General features: G+C 47.1%; 1 protein-coding gene across 1 annotated transcript in view; it reads left to right on the top strand.

The window, feature by feature from the left end:
- The first annotated feature begins 16,034 nt into the window (after positions 1–16,034).
- Positions 16,035–22,746, top strand: part of LOC141126957 (phosphatidylinositol-3,5-bisphosphate 3-phosphatase MTMR2-like) — a 90,924-nt gene continuing 84,212 nt past the window's right edge. The window contains exon 1 of the mRNA XM_073613042.1: positions 16,035–16,121. The gene's annotated coding sequence lies outside the window, so the exon portion shown is untranslated. The remainder of the gene's footprint in view (positions 16,122–22,746) is intronic.

The raw sequence follows: 22,746 nt of genomic DNA, 5'->3' as shown, positions 1-22,746 counted from the left end.
TGCTGAGAGCTGTGTTATATGTTGGCAGTTGATGACATCATCATCCCTGGCACTGAGCCAAGACTAACTGACGTTCTATTTTTAGATCTCTGGCACTGAGCCAGGAATAACTGACGTTTCTCCTGGTGTGGTAGCTTTGTGAATTCAGCCTCTAGGCTCAGTATACAGATCTCACATACCAAATGATTATTTTTTTAAATTAAAGTGACAGCTATTTTGTTCGATATTTAAAATTTACAGTCCCATTTTTCTCTGTTAAAAAAAAAATTTACAGTCCCATGGCTTAAATAAAGATCTTTATTCCTATGTTAGCACTGTGCATTGAGTCTTATCACTTCATATAAAAGCTTTCCTGTAGGTCAGATATTTTAATTTCTGTCCTGCTTTTATTTATTTAATTTTTTAAAATCATCTTTTAACCCTTTCATGCCTAAACCTTTTTCTGACATTTGTTGTTTACACGTTAAAATCAGTATTCTTTGCTAAAAACTTACTTAGAACCCTCAAACATTATATATATTTTTTAAGCAAAGACTCTGGAGAATAAAATGGTGGTAGTTGCAATATTTCATGTCACATGGTATTTGCGCAGCCCTCTTTCAAGCGCAATTGTTTGGAAAATAATACACTTTACTGAATAAAAAAAAAAAACTAAACAATAAAGTTAGCCCAATTTTTTTTTCGTATATTGTGAAAGAAGATGTTGCGCAGAGTAAATAGATACCTAACATGTCATGCTTTAAAATTGCATGCACTCGTGGAATGGCGACAAACTACGGTACTTAAACATCTCCATAGGCGATGTTTTAAAAAAATGTAACAGTTACCTGTTTAGAGTTACAGAGGAGGTCTTTTGCTAGAATTATTGCTCTTGCTCTCTCACATGTGTGATTTTACAACTGTTTACATTTGTGGGCGTGACCTATGTATGCGTTTTCTTTGGCACATGAGCCCGCGTGGATGAGGGCGCTTTAAAAAAAATTACATTTTCTTTTTTTTTTTTTTTCTTTTTTTTTTTTCTTTTACACTGTCCCTTAAAAAAAAATTCTGATCACTATTATCGCTGTCACAAGGGATCTAAACATCCCTTGTGACAGTAATAGGCAGTGACAGGTACTCTTTATGAAGGGATCTGGGGTCTAAAAGACTCCAAATCTTTCTCTGCAATTCGCTGTTTTTAAATAATCATTTTTTTTTTAAATTGGCGCCGTTGGCTGCAGAGTAAATTGGAAGTGACGTTGTGACATTGCTTCCGGGTTACTACCCTGTTTCCCCGAAAATAAGACCTAGCATGATTGTCGGTGATGACTGTAATATAAGCCCTACCCCCCAAATAAGCTCTAGTTAGAGTCCTTGTAGGTCTGATTTTCAGGGTAGGGCTTATTTGGGGGGTAGGGCTTATATTGCAGCCATCACTGACAATCACGCTAGGTCTTATTTTCGGGGAAACAGGGTATATCGGAGACCCCATCAAAGCCAATTCCGGCTTTGTTCGGGTCTCCGGCCAGCTGGTGGACGCGCCTGCTAGTCGCTCGGGTCTCCCGGTGGGACGGGAGACACGGGCAGAGCGGTGGAATGCAGTGGCCGGGGGGAACGCCCCCTCCCACTGCTTGTGATAAAGGCCAAAAGGCTATTTAGCTGCATCAGTTGTTATCACAATTTATCATTATTACCAAAAATAAATTGTTTTTTTTCCTAATCCTTCCAGTAGTTCTTTAGTAGTCTCAAAACCCGCCTCCTGACATCAGTCTGAGCTCTTTTTGAACTCTGTTAGCAGTCTAGGCCTACATTCGCACTGCGAAAACTAAACAATAAAGTTAGCCCAATTTTTATGTATATTGTGAAAAATGATGTTGCGCAGAGTAAATAGATAGACAGAGCCATAGAGAACCTGCTGATCATCATAATGACCATGAGTACACAATGGGGAGTGTGGGGACTGAGCCTCGGCCTGTGTGATGTGTGATATATCAGTGTGGAGGGGGATTGCTTGTCTGTGGACCAACGTCGGGATTACTCTCAGTGTCTCCTTCAGGCTGCAGCACGTCCCTTACTGAGGGAAGGGAGCCGCATTACAATTGAATCCATCCGCCGAGGAAAGCATACAGTGAGCACAAAGTCCCCTCACTGATACAGAGCAGGGATTGTATGCTTCCACCCAAAAATGGAGAAAAAGTCCCTCTTCTGCTCGCACCTCCTGGGCCCCTCTATTAACCTGATGGGCCCAGGAAGGTACTATATACTTTGCCAATCAAGTAGGTGCAGGTTAATAAAGTTCTTTAGCTAATTTGTTTGTTTTTTAGCTAGAAATCTGCTCGCCCCCCCCCCCCCCCGGTGGCTGGGCCCGGTACAACAGGGCTGGCTGTACTGCCCTATCAGCGGCCCAGAGTCCCGCTGCTTGTGATAAAGGCCGAAAGGCTTTTTAGCTGCATCAGTTGTTATCACAATTTATCATTATTACCCAAAATAAATTGTTTTTTTTCTAATCCTTCCAGTAGTTCTTTAGTAGTCTCAAAACCCCGCCTCCTGACATCAGTCTGAGCTCTTTTTGAACTCTGTTAGCAGTCTAGGCCTACATTCACACTGCTCTGTAGCAACATTGTGTTTGTGCCACATTTCCAGTGCTTTTTTTGGTTGACTGCATCTATGAAAAATGGACGTGTAACTCATGAAATGCACCAAAAATGCAAACGCAGTGCATTTTTAGTGCTTTTTTGCAGCAGTTTTCATTCAATTCAGTGGGAAGCTGCGGTTTTGAAAGCTGCACCAAAGATGCAGCATGCAGGACTTTTCAAAATGCACCGCACCCAGTGGTGTGAAGAGTCCCAAAGGGTTTAAAAGGAACCATTTTTATTGCGTTTTTCTTGCAAGGTAGAAATGCAGGAAATTTCATCAGTGTGAAAGGGCCCTAAACTTCAAACAAACCAGCAATAATTAACCAACAGTGTCTGCAATATGACACTATCAGAGCTGCAGACAGGAAAGGCTGATGATTTAATGTTGTATAAATAATTTTTCAATTTACAATTGCGCGGTCAAGAAACACTGTACCCATTTGTAATTTTTATATTTTTTTCACACAAATAGCGCTTTCTTTTGGTGGTATTTAATCCACATTGCCCAACATGGTGCACCTTGGACAGAGTCCTAGTGATGGATCAATCACCTTTTACCTCTATATCATGTCTGGTTTCAACATGACAGTAGATCCTTGCAATTTTTTTCTAGCGCCCACTGGGAGTTGACACACCATCCCTCGTTATGGTAGCAGCTGTAGGTGGTGCCTGGGAGGTAACCACACTATTTCCACCTTCTCTGGTTGAAGGTTATCCTTCCAGCATTGAGTTTAAAGCGGAGTTCCGCCTGCAAATAAAACATTAAAAGTCAGCAGGTACAAATACTGCAGCTGCTGACTTTTAAAATAAGGACACCTATCTGTCCAGGGAGCCCGCAATGTCCTCACCCGAATCCGACCCGTCCCTCGGCTCTGGGTGGAGGCACCGGCATCTTAAGTAAGGGAATCAGGAAGTGAAGCCTTGCGGCTTCACAGCCTGTTTCCCTACTGTGCATACGCGAGTCGCTCTGCACGTTCTGACTGGTCCCTGTGTGTCTCCCAGGAGACAGCGGGTGGGACGGAGGAGGGGCCAGACATGGCGTAGATCGCAGCGGATTCTGCTGCGATCTTTCGCTGGAAGTGGGAACAAATACCTGTATTAGACAGGTATCTGCTCCCCCCCCCTGAAGGGGTGCCAAATGTGACACCGGAGGGGTGGGGAGGAATGTACAAGGCTCTTTGGGGAGGATGGGCCCCTATGTACAAGGCCTGGGCCATCTTAATAGCATCATGGGCCCCTGGGCAAATGAATGCTCTGGGGCCACTACAATGGAGACATGGCAGGTAAACAGACATCAAGTAGGTAGGAGGCAGACAAGCGGAGCTTCCCCTTTTGGGTGGAGCTCCGCATTAACTACATGAACAATCATTCTGTACAGCAAAGAAACAGTGGGGAAATACTACATACATAAAGTAACAAAGCTGTCCTGTACATATAATATATCTGCTAAATTGATGCCTCCCCAGCACTATGGCCCCTCTACACCCTAAATATTCCCCCTGCACTCTGACCCCTCTACACCCCAGATATCCCCCCAGCACTGTGACCCCTCTACACCCCAGATATCCCTCCACCACTGTGACCCCTCTACACCACAGAAATCCCCCCCCCACTCTCTGACCCCTCTACATCCCAGATATCCCCTCAACACTGTGACCCCTCTACACCCCAGATATCCCCCCACCACCGTGACCCCTCTACACCACAGAAACCCCCCCCCCCACTCTCTGACCCCTCTACACCCCAGATATCCCCTCAACACTGTGACCCCTCTACACCCCAGATATCCCCCCAACACTGTGACCCCTCTACACCACAGAACCCCCCCCCCCACTCTCTGACCCCTCTACACCCCAGATATCCCCCTAGCACTCTGACCCCTCTACACCCCAGATATCCCCCTAGCATTCTGACCCCTCTACATCCCAGATATCCCCCTAGCACTCTGACCCCTCTACACCCCAGATATCCCCCCAGCACTGTGACCCCTCTACACCCCAGAAATCCCCCCCCACTCTCTGACCCCTCTACACCCCAGATATCCCCCCAGCACTCTGACCCCTTTTTACACCCCAGATATCCCCCCAACACTGTGACCACTCTACACCACAGATATCCCCCCAACACTCTGACCCCTCTAAATCCCAGATAACTCCCCAGCACTCTGACCCCTCTATATCCCAGAAATCCCCCCAGCACTCTGACCCCTCTACACCCCAGATATCCCCCCAGCACTCTGACCCCTCTACACCCCAGATATCCCCCCAGCACTCTGACCCCTCTACACACCAGATATCCCCCCCCCCCCAGCATTCTGACCCCTCTACACCCTAGATATTTGCCCAGCACTGTTACCATATACCATAAGATACCCCTTGTATTGTGACCCCACTACATCCCTGATACCCCCTACACTGTGGCCTCTCTACATCCCTGATACCTCTAGCACTATATCCACCCAAGCTACCCCAAACACTGCTACCCCCTTTACACCCCAGATCCGCCCTCAGCATTTTTTTCCCCCATACACCCTTGATATCCCCCAGCACCATTATTCCATCCATGTAGTACCCCCTTTTCCAGTGGAGATACAGTGCATGTAAACTTTTGGCTATGTGCCAACCTCCAGCACTGGACTCACCTATGCCAATCAAGCAGGCAGAAGGAGGGGCGGAGGAGGGAGCATCCCTCCGGGCATTCCAAGCCCTTCGGTGAAAACAGTGCTGGACAGCTGGGCTCCCCATGACACCATCCACAATGCTACTTTGGCAGGTGGGCTCTCAGTGCTGCTGACTCAGCAGCTCCCACTCCAGCTTCTACCCCGCGGCCTCCAAGTCCCGAGCATTCAAGCTGCATGGGGTGGGGTCAGAGCATCACTGGCGCTCCGGCCCTGCTGGCTGTGAAATAATAGGTATCGTTTTGCACAGCACAGTGCACCGTTGCCAGCCTGCCCCCCCAGGTATCCATCACTCTCAGTGCCATCATGGGGCCCCCAATTTTGGGGCAGCGTGGGCTCAAGGACCAGCTGCTTTGGGGAAAGTGCAGGGGCCTCTATGCAGCTGGGGCCCCTGGGCAGTGCCCAGGTCTGCCCACTTAAGACAGCCCTGTACAAGGCTCTCTGGGGAGGACAGGTCCCTATGTACCAGACTCTCTGGGGAGGACAGGTCCCTATGTACAGGACTCTCTGGGAGGACAAGACCATATGTACAAGACTCTCTGGGAGGACAAGTCCATATGTACAAAGCTTTCTAGGGAGGACAAGTTCCTTATGTACAGGACTCTCTGGGGGGGCAGGTCCCTATGTACAGGACTCTCTCAGTGGGCAGGTCCTTATGTACAGGATTTATACAGGACAGGTCCCTATTTACAAGGCTTTCTGGGGAGGACAGATTCCTGTGTACAAGGCTTTCTGGGGAGGACAGGCCCCTATGTACAGCCATGGCCAAAAGTTTTGAGAATGACACAAATATTAATTTTCACAAAGTCTGCTGTTTCAGTGTTTTTAGATCTTTTTGTTAGATCTTACTATGGTATACTAAGGTATAATTACAAGCATTTCATAATGGATTTTTTTTGACAATTACATTAAGTTTATGCAAAGAGTCAATATTTGCAGTGTTGACCCTTCTTTTTCAAGACCTCTGCAATTCTTCCTGGCATGCGGTCAATCAACTTCTGGGCCACATCCTGACTGATGGCAGCCCATTCTTGTATAATCAACGCTTGGAGTTTGTCACAATTTATGGGGGTTTTTTGTTCACCCGCCTCTTGAGGATTGACCACAAGTTCTCAATGGGATTAAGGGGATTACGTTTCCTGGCCATGGACCCAAAATTTTGATGTTTTGTTCCCCAGGCCACTTAGTTATGACTTTTGCCTTATGGCAAGGTGCTCCATCATGCTGGAAAAGGCATTGTTCGTCACCAAACTGTTCTTGGATGGTTGGGAGAAGTTACTCTCAGAGGATGTTTTTGTACAATTTTTTTATTCATGGCTGTGTTCTTAGGCAAAATTGTGAGTGAGCCCACTCCCTTGGCTGAGAAGCAACCCCACACGTGAATGGTCTCAGGATGCCCTACTGTTGGTATGACACAGGACTGATGGTAGTGCTCACCTTTTCTTCTCCGGACAAGGTTTTTTCTGGATGCCCCAAACAATCGGAAACGGGATTCATCAGAGAAAATGACTTTACCCCAGTCCTCAGCAGTCCAATCCCTGTACCTTTTGCAGAATATCAGTCTGTCCTCCCTGTTTTTCCTGGAGAGAAGTGGCTTCTTTGCTGCCCTCCTTGATATCAGGCCATCCTCCAAAAGTCTTCTCCTCACTCTGCATGCAGATGTACTCACACCTGCCTGCTGCCATTCCTGAGCAAGCTCTGCACTGGTGGTTCCCCCGATCCGGCAGCTGAATCAACTGTAAGAGACGGTCCTGGTGCTTACTGGACTTTTTTGGGTGGCCTGAAGCCTTCGCAAATGCAGTGTAATTTTTTTTTTTTTTTTACGGGATTAAGTTCATTTTCATGGCAAAGAGGGACTTTGCAATTAATTGCAATTTATCTGATCGCTCTTTATAACATTCTGGAGCATATGCAAATTGCATCATAAAAAAACTGAGGCAGCAGACTTTGTGAAAATTACTATTTGTGTCATTCTCAAAATGTTTGGCCATGGTTGTACAAGGCTCAATAGGGAGGACATGTCCCTATATACAAGGCTCTCTGGGGAGGACATGTCCCTATGTACAGGACTCTCTGAAGAGGACAGGTCCCTATGTACAGGACTCTCTGGGAAGAACATGTCCCTATATACAAGGCTGTCTGGGGAGGACAGGTCCCTATGTACAGGACTCTCCGGGCAGGACATGTCCCTATGTACAATGCTGTCTGGGGAGGACAGGTCCCTATGTACAGGACTCTCTGGGGTGGACATGTCCCTATGTACAAGGTTCTCTGGGGAGGACAGGTCCCTATGTACAAGGCTCTCTGGGGAGGACAGGTCCCTATGAATAAGGCTTTCTGGGGAGGACAAGTCCCTATGTACAGGGCCCTCTGGGGAGGAAAGGTCCCTATGTACAGGACTCTCTAGGGAGGACAGGTTCCTATGTACAGGGCCCTCTGGGGAGGAAAGGTCCCTATGAATGAATGTATGTAATACAGTTGCCTTCTCCCTGTCAGTTGTTACCAACTTCCCATGATCATCTTTTATGGGGCCAATATGTTCTGACCTTACCATTTTACCATTAATATATATATATATACATGTTCAGAACGGATTAACCTGATGTACATTGATCCCTTTGGGAAAATTTGCTTCGGTTCACAACCAATTCGGCTTGTGACCAGAGTCGTTTCACAAAGTAAGTTCGTGAACCGAGCTACCACTGTATGTGCCTTTTTACATTCATATTTTGCCACCCAGGTTTGACTTTTGTTCTTTTAAATTTGTTTCCAAATGTAATGCACTGACAAATGTCACCATTTAATATGTCCTTAAAGCACTCTCACTTCTCTTCAGTGTTCTTTGTTTCAAGAATTTGATCCCATTTGATGTGATGTAGTATAGAGCACAGCTTAGTAAAGTTCACTCTTTTGAAATTTGGTGTTCTTATTCTTCCCCGTGTCTCCCTTTCATAAAATTGATAACAAATGTATTTACTCGGTGATCACTTTTTTCTAAGTTATCCCTACTTCCACATTTGTAATCTGCTCTGTTTTGCTCCAGCAGAGGATTATTTTTAGTTGTGGCTTTCACCGTTTGACTTGTTAAATTGTCTTGCGTCATGTTCGAGAAAAAAATTTGCCTTAGATGAGTTTTCAGTTCCATCTGCCCAATCAATATTGAGATCAATATTGGGATAACTGATAAGTCCCCTATGATTATAACATTGCCCTGCCTCCCTGCTGACTCTAACTGTTAAAGGAGATGAGTCTCATCCTCATCCTTAAGGTTAGGGGTCCTATAGCATACCCCCACAATTAGTTTACCATTTGTCCCTTTTAAGTTCAAACCACAAGGACTCCATATTAACACCTGCCTACAATTCTGATCTACTGGCTTCAATACTTTGAATACCTCACTCAACCAAGTATGCAGATCAGGAGTACAGTTTTCATTCTGATTATACTTGCTACAAACTTGTCAAGGCCAGCGACAAGTAGGAGTAAAATAAGTCTCATTGATGGTTTCAGTGGGAGTAAAATAAGCCGCCCCCCCCCCGCCCGGTGTTGACAGTGTGCAGGAGACCTGCATGGCATTAACAATCTCCTGATCGCTGGTACAATGCTTTACATGCTCCTGATATAAAAAATAATAGATTCAAATTTTTTTACCTGTAAAAAGATGTGCATTTATTATTTTTTGTACAAATGTGAATTTATCCTTTAATCCCTATGTTTGCATTGTTCTTTAGTGCTTGTAAGGGTTAGGTGCCACCCTACTCCAGATTGGCTGGTTGGGGTGCCAATTAGAGGGAGGAGGTCTAGCATATAAGGGGGAATCTTTAAAAAGTGCCAGAAGGCTATATTAAAGTGGATTTCCACCCAAAAGGGGAAACTCTGCTTGTCTGCCTCCTCCCCCTCTGCTGTCACAATTGGCACCTTTCGGGGGGATTGGGTATCTTTCGGGGGGAGAAGCGTGTGGCTCCTATGTACCTCTCACTCAGGAATGTTGCTGTAACAGAGATTCCCCTAGTATGGGCGATGCTTGAATACAAGGCCTCCATATTAATGGAGGCCAAAATTGTATTCATGGGGACCGATAGTCCCTCCAAGATAGTAAGTAGATGAATTGTATCTTTGAGATATGTCGAAAGGCTCTCCACGTGTGGTCGTAGATAATCAATGAGGGATTTGGCTTTGTATGTTAAACAGCCAATGCCTGAAATTATGGGTCTCTCGGTTGAATCTGAAAGGGATTTGTGGGTTTTTAGTAGGCCATAGAACGTGGGGGTTACTGGGTGATTTACTTTTAAAAATCCTCTGGTATTTTTGGTAATAGAGTAAATAAAGTAAGCCCTGTCTATGATATTGAAAAATTCCTTTCGATAGTCTACAATTGTGGAAGCTGGTATTTTCTGGTACCATGATGGATTTTTTTTAAATTCTGTGACACATTGTCATACAGCCATCAATTGTGTGTGACAAGGTTGCCACCCTTATCTGACGGTTTTATAATTATGTCTTGCCTGGCTTTCAATTGATTGAAGGCTACTCTTTGTGTGTGTGTTTAGTTATTTTGTGTTGCATGTACTTTCTGGATATCTTGGGTTACTCTTTCCACAAATAGTTTTACATTGGAGTTGGAGAAGGAAAGAAATTTACTTGATTTGTTTTTATATTGGGGGGGGGGGTAAAATCAGACTCAGTTACATCCTCTGATTCAGTGAGGACTCAAAACATTGCTTGGGGGTTTTTCCAACTGATCTAGAATAGCAGTGGCCCCAAACTGTGGCCTGATGGACAGATGTGGCCCTTTGCTAGCCTTTATCCGACCGTTGGGGTACTATTCCTCCCACTGATATGGAGCACTATTCCTCCCACTGACACCAACAGGGAGGCACTATTTCTTCCACTGATACCAATGACTATACTATACAGTATAATACTATTCCTCATACTAATAGGGGCACTACTCCTCCTCCTACTGACCACGAACCCTATGGCCATAAACTTGCTGTGGGGGCACCTGAGCCGAGTCACAGCTCCCTGTGTCCATTCAGACATGGAGACCCACCCCAGCCTGGACCCTCTCTCTCCTGATTGGCTAGCTGACTTTGATTGACAGCAGTGGCAGCCAATGTCTCAGCCAATCAGGGAGCGAGAATCTCGGATGGCTGAGACACTCGTGGACATCGCTGGACAGAGAGGAACCTCAGGTAAGTATTAGGGGGGTTGCTGCACACAGAAGACTTTTTATCTTAATGCATAGAATGCATTCTAACCATCATGTTCCTGCTTTGTAATTATTTCATGCTGTATTTATATTTTTTATTCTTTTTTTATGATACCATCATTTAAAAAATTTATGGCCCTTTATATACACCAAAAACAATTTTTTAATCCCCCTTTCCCCTATAGGATCCTTCAGGGTTGTGTGTGCTTGGTGGCGGTCTTGATGTGGTCTATGCTGTCCCTGTCTTGGTTTTCCTCTGATCCGGGAGCTGCGACGCGCACTGCGGGCGTTCCCTCCCTGTCTTCCTGCAGGGGGGGGTGCACGCGTATTGCGTGCCGACATCACACTTTCTACGCCGGCATCAGTTTCTGTGGCGCTGCATTTGCCGACGATTATTCTACCTACGAGCGCTATGGGACCCGGTTTGGTGTCAAACCACCAGGTGGCTCTTCCGCATTGGTGATGGCGTCTCCCCTTCCCTTTGCTCGCATATGTGTGACGTTGATGGGACTTTCGCGGCGATGCCCCTCTAGGCGCCATCTTTGGATGGTTCTAGCATTTGGCTTCTGCTTCTTCCTTTAGACACTATACACAGCCTACCTCCCTTTTTGGTTGGTAGGCTACCTTTCCCCCATATCATTCCTTCTGCATCCCACTTTTCACTTTCTGGTCCTGTTAGTCCACTTTTGTGGGTGCTCTTTTACCTCTCGCACACTCCCCTGCTTTTTATCACCCTTCTCTCTTTTTTGTGAAATTGCATGACCCTCATGCGATTTTTCACCTTTCTATTTTTTTTCCCTGTATGGTGTGTTTTCTTTCTCTTTGAACTCACCACCCCCTTTACTTTTCCAGGCAACAATTAGTGCTGGTTTCCTATCCATGATTATATATGGGAGGAGCCCAGGGAGTGTTGGGTGTTACTTATACCCCCACTGGACAGTGGCATCTCTAGCTTTCATATTTAGGGGGGGGCACATGGGGGGACAAGGACAAAAGTAGGGGGGCCAACCATAAAAACGCAAATATATATATACACATATACACACATTTTTATTAAAAAATAAATTCAAGAATAGAATGCACCCCAGCAGGAATCACAGGAGGCCATGATGTGCAAGATAGTTGAGGTCAGGTGTATGGGGGGGAGATCGATCCTGTGGGGGGGTGTCTGTCAGGGTCTCCCACCTTGTTCGGCAGACTCAGAGCTCAGCACTGTCAGCAGGACAGGACGGGTCCTCCTCTCTCTTCCACCTTCTCCTTCCTCCTTGCATTGCTGCTTCCTCCAGTCGTGGCTCGTAGGGGTCGGTCATGGTCAGTGATGTTGCTCCTGGCTAGGGTCTCCACTCCACTCCACAGTACTCTTTACTGCAGCCACCAGGTGCGCCCAGGCCAGCCACGTGATGTGGTGTCCAGGCAATATCTGACCGCGATGAGAGTTGTTGTAGCACGCAGGCTCAGGCGGGCTGCGCTGCTCTCCTCTCCTTAGACTGACTCCACCCCCCCGGGAGCAGGAGCAGGGAGCTTGAGCACACAGCCGCCGCCTCGCAGCGGACTACACTACAACTCCCATAAACAACAGCAGCGGACGGAGGCTGTCGTGCGGCGTCACCTGGGCTAATAGCTAGCCCCGCTTACTGGCTCAGAGACTGACAGTCATACTAGTGAGTCATTCAAGCGGGCGGACTGTCTGCACTCGGACAGCCGCAGGCGGCTATTCGGTTATTATGGTAACTGACATTCAGACAGTACTTAACTTGGGGGAGGAACATGGGGGGGGGGGGACACAGTAAAATTGGGGGAGTCATGGCCTCCTCAGGCCCCACCCTGGTGACGCCCATGGAGCTTGCTCAGGAATGGCAGCAGGCAGATATGATTAGATCTACAAGCACAGTGAGGAGAAGGCTTTGAGGATGGCCTGGTGTCAAGGACAGCAAAGAAGCCAGTTTTCTCCTGGAAAAACATCAGGGACAAACTGATATTCTGTAAAAGCTACAGAGGTTGGGTTACAAATAAAACATATTGTTCGATTTTCCATGACTTTGGATATAAGACTATGTATTTTTGTATACACCATGGAAGCTTCTTTTGTTTGTTATATATGTTAAACAAAATGTAAAAGCTGTATGTACAATCGCCTCAATAAAAACTTTTATGGAAAAAAAAAAAAAGCTACAGAGGTTGGACTGCTGAGGACTGGGGTAAAGAAATTTTCTCTGATGAATCCCCTTTCCGATTGTTTGGGGCATCCAGAAAAAACCTTGTTCGGAGAAGAAAAGGTGAGCGCTACCATCAGTCCTGTGTCATGCCAACAGTAGGGCATCCTGAGACCATTCATGTGTGAGGTTGCTTCTCAGCCAAGGGAGTGGGCTCACTCACCATTTTGTCTAAGAACACAGCCATGAATAAAAAATTGTACAAAAACATCCTCCGAAAGCAACTTCTCCCAACCATACAAGAACAGTTTGGTGACGAACAATGCCTTTTCCAGCATGATGGAGCAGCTTGCCATAAGGCAAAAGTGATAACCAAGTGGCTTGGGGAACAAAACATTGACATTTTGGGTCCATGGCCAGGAAACTCCCCAGACCTTAATCCCATTGAGAACTTGTGGCCAATCTTTAAGAGGTAGATGAACAAAAAAAAACAAATTCTGACAAACTTCAAGCATTGATTATACAAGAATAGGCTGCCATAAGTCAGGATGTGGCCCAGAAGTTGATTGACAACATGCCAGGGAGAATTGCAGAGGTCTTGAAAGAGATGGGTCAACACTGCAAATATTGACTCTTTGCATAAACCCTTACAGACCACTTTGACCTACAGGTAAGCCTAGATTAAGGCTTACCTGTAGGTCCAAGAAATATCTCCTAAACCTACACGGTTTAGGAGATATTTGCAAAAAGACAGGCACCGCTGTCTACGGTGCATGCGCCGTAGACAGCGGCGCGCAGGCGCACTGAGCATGCCGCTGCTGACGGCGATATGCCGTTAGTGGCGGCTCCCGTGCGTATGCGCGGGAGTGACGTCATCGCGGCTCCGGCCAATCACAGTGCCGGAGCCACGATACCCAGAAAGAAGATGGACGCTCCGTAGCAGAGGGGACAGCGGTGACATTGCAGGCTCCTGTGTCAGGTAAGTGACACTTAATGGGCTACTATGCGATGCATAGTAGCCCATTATGCTTTACCTTTGCAGGGAAACAAAGAGGAAGTAAACCCATCAGGGGTTTACTTCCTCTTTAATGTCATTGTCAATAAAGGCCTGACATTTATGAAATGTTTGTAATTATATTTTAGTATACCATAATAACATCTGACAAGAAGATCTTAAAACACCAAAGCAGCAGGCTTTGTGAAAAATAATATCTGTGTCATTCTCAAATCTTATGGCCACGGCTATACATATGTCCCCCCCCCCTCTTCACATATATCAAATTACATTTTCGCTAAAAACACACTAAAATCATTATTAGTAGACACAAACACAACAAAACTCCAGCAAAAGCTCTGTATGTGAATGAGGTCTTGGGGCTGGTGCTGTGGCCTGTACAATGTGAGTCAATGTTTTTTTATGTGGCTGGAGCTGTGTGCAGGCAGCTTTTGTTACCCTATGGGGATGCAGTAGCTGTATGAACACAGCCGCAGGTCCTAATTTGACAGGTGTGTGTGTGTGTGCGGCTGTATAATCCCCAACACAGTGTGCATTCAGGGCCACCCCCACACCTGCCACCTGCTATGGTTGAGCTGCACGCACCAACCGCTACCCCCTTTAGCAACAGAGGCAGTGGCTTTGCAGCCATGGCAGAAATGATAGAGCGCAAAGGATATGTTAATGAGTCCCTAATTTTTTTTTTTATTATTTTTTAGAATTTAAATTTAAATTTTTTTTTTTTTTAGAATTTAAGTTTTTTTTTATTTGTTTATTTTACATTTTTGTAACTGCCGTGTTAGTGGGGGGTTGGCAGCAGGGGGATGGGGGCACAAATTCTAGAACTGATCCCCTTGCTGTGCAGCCAGAGGGAGAAAGAAGAAGATGATCCGGCAGCACTAATGGGGGAGGTACAAGAGGATCAGTGTCTGCAATAAGGCAGTACAGCCGGCCCTCCCACTCATAAGGTGCCTGGGCCCCCTTTTGAACTGCTGGGGCATGGGCCTGGTACAGGAGGGCTGGCTGTACTGCCTTGTCAGCAGCCCTGCCCTTTTACCCCAACACTCTTCACCCCCTGCAACCCAAATATACCAACACTCTGCACCCCCAATACTTCAACATACTGCACCCTCTGCAACCCCACCTCTCTGCACCCCCAATACCCCACATCTCTGCATCCCCAATACACCAACACTCTGCACCCTCTGCAACCCCACCTCTCTGCACCCCCAATACCCCAACATTCTGAACCCCCAATACCACACCTCTCTGCACCCCCAATACCCCAACATTCTGTACCCCCAATACCCCACTTCTCTGCATCCCCAATACCCCAACATTATGCACCCCCAATTCCCCCCCCCATTTCCCCAACCTCTCTGCATCCCCAATAATCTGCACCCCCATTACCCAACCTTTCTGCACCCCCAATACCCCAACATTATGCACCCCCAATTCCCCCCCCCCCATTTCCCCAACCTCTCTGCATCCCCAATAATCTGCACCCCCATACCCAACTCTCTGCATCCCCAATACCCCAACTTCCTTCCCCCCAATTACCCCACCTCTCTGCATTCCCAATACCCCAACACTGTACACCCCCTATACCCAACTGTCTGCACCCCCTATACCCAAACTCTCTGAATCCCCAACACTCTGCATCCCCTATACCCTAAAACACTGCAACCATCATACCCCAACACTCTACACCCCATATACCCAACTCTCTGCACCCCCTATACCCCAACACTCTGCATTCCCAATACCCCTACTTTCTTTCCCCCTCCCACCTCTCTGCATCCCCAATACCCCACCATTCTACACCCTGCCCCCCCATTTCCCCAACCTCTCTGCATCCCGGATACTCTGCACCCCCATTACCCAACTCTCTGCACCCCCAATACAACACTTTGCACACCCCACACCTCCTATTACACATCACTCCCAGAATTCCCCAATATGCTCTCTCTGTAGCCATCTGTATTACATCTCACCCTGTGTCCCTCCACCCTTACCCTGCACACCCCACACTGCACCCTCATTACAGCTCACTCTGCATCCCCAATACCCCCACCACACTTCATCCTCCCTGACATAAAGCGCCCCCTGCTGGTCACATCTGGGCTGTTCCCATTTCCAGGATTTGGGAGAAAACTTCAGAAACCAAAGCGGAGTGGTCACATGACCTAGTAAGAGCAATCCGTAGAAAAGTGTGATTTGTGACCAATGGAAATGCTGGAGCGCCCGGCGGGGTGTGGTTAGGAATACGTTGGAGAGGTGAACATGACTGTAATACAGGTGAAAACCTCAGTCCCTCCCCCTCCTCCTCCCAGATACTACAACGGCGTGCACGCGCTCCGGCGCGTCTCCGTGCGTTGCCGCGCGCCCCCTACATTGAATCACTTGTGTGTGTGTGAGCGCGCGGGGGGGGGCGAGTTCTCGCGAGAAGTGTCGGAGGATTCCGGGAGAGGTGAGGAGGAAGCGTGGGGGGGTGGGGTGTCAGAACTACTCGGGTCCCTCTTATAGAACTTGTCCATGACGTCACTGATCACAGACACCACTCAGGGCTGGCAGCATTGCTGGGACTTGTAGTGCAGTAGGAGGTGACAGGTGCAGTGTGTGGGGGCGGAATAAACTGTATGGAGAGACAAACACTTGTATTTTGTAGATTCGGATGGAGTATTTAAGGGTTAAAGTTCCTGCCGGGGTGTTCTGTACTGTCTGTATACCATAGAGGGGTTTCCCTTCACTTCCTGTCCCAGGGACACCACAGGAAGTCCCCCAGAGTGTGGGGGGAGGGGGTCCCCTCTTACACTGGTGGTGTCCCCATTGGAAGTGTTCTCACTCTCATGACAACGTTAACCACGCCTATTTTTCAAACTTGTTCACAAGGTAAAATCTTTTTTTTTTTATAGAAAATTATTAGAACCCCAAACATTATATATATATATATATATATATATATATATATATATATATACACATATACATTTTTTTTTCAGACACCCTAGGACAGTGCTGATGAACCTTGGCACCCCAGATGCTTTTGAACTACATTACCCATGATGCTCAACTACACTGCAGAGTGCATGAGCATGATGGGAAACGTAGTTCCAAAACATCTGGCGGTCGTTGTAATACTTTATGTCACACCGTATTCGCGCAGCGATCTCACAAGCGCAATTTACAAAAAAAATGCACTTTTTTTTTTTTCTTAAATTAACCACCTCCCGTCCGCGCTATAGCCGAAAGACGGCTGCAGCGCGGACCTACTTTGTCAGTAGGACGTCCATAGACGTTCTCCCGTGCTCAAGCAGGCCTGCGCGCCCCGCTCTGTGATCAGCGAGTCTATGAGACTCGGCTGATCGCAGATCGGAGTAAGTGGTCGATACATTACCACCTGATCAGCGGATCATGTGATGTAAACAGAGCCGATAATCGATTATTTTTTCTCCTCACGCGAGAAAAAAAAAAAAAAAAGCCGATCACCGGCGGCTGTGAGAGGGACATCAGTCCCGATCATGGAGAGCCTCTGCAGAGGCTTCTGTGCCCACCAGTGCTGCCTACCAGTGCCCACTAACGCCACCCATCAGTGTCCACAGTGCCACCTATAAATGTCACCCATCAGTGTCACTCATCAGTGCCCCTCAGTATCGCCTTATCTGTGCCCATCAGTGTCGCCTTATCGCTGCCCATCAGTGTCGCCTTATTGCTGCCCATCAGTGTCGCCTTATCTGTGCCCATCAGTGTCGCCTTATCTGTGCCCATCAGTGTCGACTTATTTGTGCCCATCAGTGTCGCCTTATCTGTGCCCATTAGTGTTGCCTTATCTGTGCCCATCAGTGTCGCCTTATTTGTGCCCATCAGTGTCGCCTTATTTGTGCCCATCAGTGTCGCCTTATCTGTGCCCATCAGTGTCGCCTTATCTGTGCCCATCAGTGTCGCCTTATCTGTGCCCATCAGTGTCGCCTTATCGCTGCCCATCAGTGTCGCCTTATCGCTGCCCATCAGTGTTGCCTTATCTGTGCCCATCAGTGTTGCCTTATCTGTGCCCATCAGTGTTGCCTTATCTGTGCCCATCAGTGTTGCCTTATCTGTGCCCATCAGTGTCGACTTATTTGTGCCCGTCAGTGTCGACTTATTTGTGCCCGTCAGTGTCGACTTATTTGTGCCCGTCAGTGTCGCCTTATCTGTGCCCGTCAGTGTCGACTTATTTGTGCCCATCAGTGTCGCCTTATCTGTGCCCATTAGTGTTGCCTTATCTGTGCCCATCAGTGTCGCCTTATTTGTGCCCATCAGTGTCGACTTATTTGTGCCCATCAGTGTCGCCTTATCTGTGCCCATCAGTGTCGCCTTATCTGTGCCCATCAGTGTCGCCTTATCTGTGCCCATCAGTGTCGCCTTATCTGTGCCCATCAGTGTCGCCTTATCTGTGCCCATCAGTGTCGCCTTATCTGTGCCCATCAGTGTCGCCTTATCTGTGCCCATCAGTGTCGCCTTATCTGTGCCCATCAGTGTCGCCTTATCTGTGCCCATCAGTGTCGCCTTATCTGTGCCCATCAGTGTCGCCTTATCTGTGCCCATCAGTGTCGCCTTATCTGTGCCCATCAGTGTTGCCTTATCTGTGCCCATCAGTGTCGACTTATCTGTGCCCGTCAGTGTCGCCTTATCTGTGCCCGTCAGTGTCGCCTTATCTGTGCCCGTCAGTGTCGCCTTATCTGTGCCCGTCAGTGTCGCCTTATCTGTGCCCGTCAGTGTCGCCTTATCTGTGCCCGTCAGTGTCGCCTTATCTGTGCCCGTCAGTGTCGCCTTATCTGTGCCCGTCAGTGTCGCCTTATCTGTGCCCATCAGTGTCGCCTTTTCTGTGCCTATCAGTGTCGCCTTTACTGTGCCCATCAGTGCAGCCTCATCAGCGAATATCAATGAAGGAGAAAAATTACCTGTTTGCCAAATTTTATAACAAACTATGAAACTTTTTTTTTTTTTTTTTCTATTTCTGTTTTTTTTGTTTGTTTTGCAAAAAATAAAAACCCAAGTGGTGATTAAATACCACCAAAAGAAAGCTCCATTTGTGTGAAAAAAATGATAAAAATTTCATTCAAGTACATTGAGCATGACCGCGCAATTGTCATTCAAAGTGTAACAGCACTGAAAGCTAAAAATTGGTCTGGGCAAGGAGGGGGGTGTAAGTGCCCAGTAAGTGGTTAAAAAATAAAGCAACAGTAAAGTTAGCCCAATTTTTTTTCTATGAAAGATAATGTGAAACATTTTCTTGTGAAAGATAATTTAATAAATTGATGCCCAACATGTCACGCTTCAAAATTGCGCCCGCTCGCGGATGGCGACAAACTTTGATCCTTAAAAATCTCCATAGGCGACGTTTAAAATTTTCCACAGGTTACCAGTTTTGAGTTACGGAGGAGGTCTAGTACTAGTATTATTGCACTCGCTGTAACGATCGCGTTGATACCTCACATGTGTGGTTTTCATATGCAGGCGCGACTTACGTATGCCTTCGCTGCGGGACGGGGCGCTTTAAAAAAAACATTTTTTCTTATTTATTTTTTATTTGTACACTGTCTTTTTTTAAAAAAAAAATTTGGGTCACTTTTATTCCTATTACAAGGAATGTAAACATCCCTTGTAATAGAAATCAGCATGACAGGACCTCTTAAAGCGGAGTTCCACACAAAAATGGAACTTCCGCTTTTTGGAACCCTCCCCCCCTCCGGTGTCACATTTGCCACCTTTCAGGGGGGAGGGGGGTGCAGATACCTGTCTAAGACAGGTATTTGCACCCACTTCCGGCATACACTCCCATGGGAGTCTATGCCTCTTCCCGTCCCGACCGCGCTGTCTGCTGGGAAACACACAGCTCCCAGGAGAGAGAGCGGGGACCACTTGGGACGCGCAGCGCGACTCGCGCATGCGCAGTAGGGAACCGGGAAGTGAAGCCGCAACGCTTCACTTCCTGACTCCCTCACCTAGGATGGCGGCGGCAGCTGCCGAGAACCGAGCGGGTTCTCGGCGTCCCCCGCCAACAGCGCTGGACTCTGGGACAGGTAAGTGGCCATGTATTAAAAGTCAGCAGCTGCAGAATTTGTAGCTGCTGGCTTTTAATATTTTTTTTTTTTTAGATGATGTAGGTGGACCCCCGCTTTAAATATGAGATCTGGGGGGTCAACAAGACCTCAGATCTCATATTTACACTTAAAAGCAAAAAATAAATAAAAATTAGTTTTTTTTTTTTTCCAATAAAAAAAATGTCCCCTTTGAGAGCATTGGGTAGAATTGACGTTTGACGTCGCTTCCGTCATCCAGTGTTATGGAGCGGAGTGGGGGTCATCTTTCCCTCCCTCGACTCTGTGTCTCTGAGGGGAAAGGACCCCTATCATCTCCGGTAAGCGTCGGAAACCACCAGGGATGGGCGGGGCACCTGTCCCACCGCCGATAAAAGTGATCTTGTGGCGAATCCCCCGCAGAGACCACTTTTATCTGTTGACGGACCGCCCGCTGTTTAAAAATATACCGCGGTTATGGCAGCTATCAAACAGCCACCATATAATGATGGCGGGCGGTCCATAAGTGGTTAAACTAGAACTAAAGGTCAACTTTTTTTATATATCATTTTGGATAGCATAAGGGAGGGTTCTAACCCCTGTCAGGTTTCTTTTTGCCATTTGTATCCCATTGGGGGGAGGGAATTTACATTCACTTCCTGTCCCAAAACCAAAACAGGAAGTGAGAGGAAATCCCTGCACAGTGAAGGGAATCCCTGGTTGTCACTGGAACTAGTGTCTTCAGTTACCCTTTATTGTCCCTTTCAGATAGGTGGTGTGTTCACTGCCCTTTGAAAGCAATCCGGAGGACCGCAACTGTGAGCCCAGCGTCTGGTCACGGTTACGGTTTGGCCCCATTGGTCTCATGGGGTGAGTGTGGCGGGTGGTGCCACCTGTCAAACTCTTTAGCCCGAGTTTAACCACTTCTGGTATGTCGCTGGGCCTTTGCTGGTTATCCCGGGATGATGCCTGCAGGTACCATATGTTTTTGTTTTGTTTTTTGTTTTTAGAGCCGGCGTTCTATCAGAATACCGCTACCCATCAGAAACGGCAACGGAAGTGACGTTCTGTGGCAGCCATCTTGGAACACCCCGCACTTGTCCACAGTAAGCCTACAGTCAGAAGGCGGCAAAGCAGACATCTTTTTACACCCACCGAAGACTTGCATCTCACACTTAATTTTAACCAGTAAATTCCGCTTTTTTAGTGGAATACAGTATTTGGAAGTCCGTGGCACTGTTTTGATGTTGAAATGTAAGTGCCGGTTCACACAGGGGCGGCACGACTTGCAGGTCGCCTCACCGAGGCGACCTGCACACGACTTCAGCGGCGACTTGCAAAACGACTTCTGTATAGAAGTCAATGCAAGTCGCCTGAAGTCGCCCCAAAAATACTACAGGAACCTTTTTCTAAGTCGGAGCGGCTTGCGTCGCTCCTATTAGAACGGTGCCGTAGTACAGAACGGGACGCGACTTGTCAGGCGGCTAGGTCGCCTGACAAGTCGCCCCTGTGTAAACCGGCACTAAAAGCATCGGCAAGCCTGCTGATCTCACAGGTTTGCTGATCTGACAGAACACCGCTGCTTTTAAAATTAAACATCAAAACAGTGTCACAGACTTCCAAATACTGTATTTCACTAAATAAGCGGGATTTACTGGTAAAAATAAGTGTGAAATGCAAGTCTTCGGGGGGTGTAAAAATATGTCCGCTTGCTGCCATCGGACTGCGGAAGAGTGCAGGGTGTACCAAGATGACCATGAGGGAACGTCACTTCGGTTGCATTTTCTGATGGGTAGTGGTTTCAGATAGAACACCGGTGTTCTTTCAGATTGGCGAACCCTTTAGATAATGTAACGGAATGGACGTTCTGTCAGCTGCGCATGCGTTCCACTGCTACCAGGTTTGCTAATCTGACAGAACACCTGCATCAGAAGAAGGCAGCGGACATCTTACTACACCCAGCTACCGCTTGAATTTCACAGTAATTTTAGCAATAAAGTGAGCGTATATAAATAAATATAGTATAATGACATCTGTGATGCCGTTTGCATGTTTAATCTTGAAAGGCTAAAGGTTTAGCACTGAGCAGGGAGCAAAAGAGTAAGTAAAACCCATCAGGATTTACTTCCTCTTTAAGGTTTGGTGGCTGTCACTTGGCAACTCGAAGTTTCAGCTCCCTCTATAAATTTTCTATAGGACTAAGGTCTGGAGACTGACTAGGCCACTCCATGACCTTGATGTGCTTCTTCTTGAGCCACTCCTTTGTTGCCTTGGCGGTATGTTTTAGGTCATCCATGACCCATCTTCGGTGTTCTGGCTGAGGGAAGAAGGTTCTCATGCAATGTTTTACAATACATGGTCCTGTCCATTGGTCTCTCAATGTGGCAAAGTCAGCCGGTATCTTTAGCGGAGAAACAGCCCCAAAGTATAATGTTTCCACCTCTGTGCCTGACTGTAGGGATGGTGTTCTTAGGGTCATAGTCAGCATTTTAATTCCTCCAAACAGGTGAGTCGAGTTAATACCAAAGAGTTCAATTTTGGTGTCATCTGACCACAGCACCTTCTCCCAATCCTTCTCTGAATCATTTAGATGTTCATTGGCAAACGTCAGACGGGCCTGTACATGGTCCTTCTTGAGGGGGAACGACCTTGCGGGTGCTGCAGGATTTCAATCCATGGCGGCATATTGTGTCACCAATGGCTTGTTTGGTGACTGTGGTCCCAACTGCTTTGATATCATTCACAAGCTCCTCCCGTGTAGTTCTGGGCTGATCCCTCACTTTTTTTCTCATGATCCTCCTTACCCCATGAGGCGAAATCTTGCATGGAGCTCCAGACCAGGGGGGCAATTGATGGTTATTTTGTATTTCTTCAATTTGCGAATAATCGCTCCAACAGTTGTCTCCTCACCAAGCTTCTTGCTGAAGGTCTTGTAGCCCATTCCAGCCTTGTGCAGGTCTACAGTCTTCTCCCTGACGTCCTTTGACAGCTCTTTGGTCTTGCCCATGATGGTGAGGTTTGAATAGAAGAAGGAGA

Source organism: Aquarana catesbeiana, linkage group LG02 (genome assembly GCF_042186555.1).
Source record: "Aquarana catesbeiana isolate 2022-GZ linkage group LG02, ASM4218655v1, whole genome shotgun sequence".
NCBI classification, from domain to species: Eukaryota; Metazoa; Chordata; class Amphibia; order Anura; family Ranidae; genus Aquarana; species Aquarana catesbeiana.
Note: the sequence above shows the minus strand (reverse complement) of the source record. Positions and strands in the feature narration are given on the sequence as shown.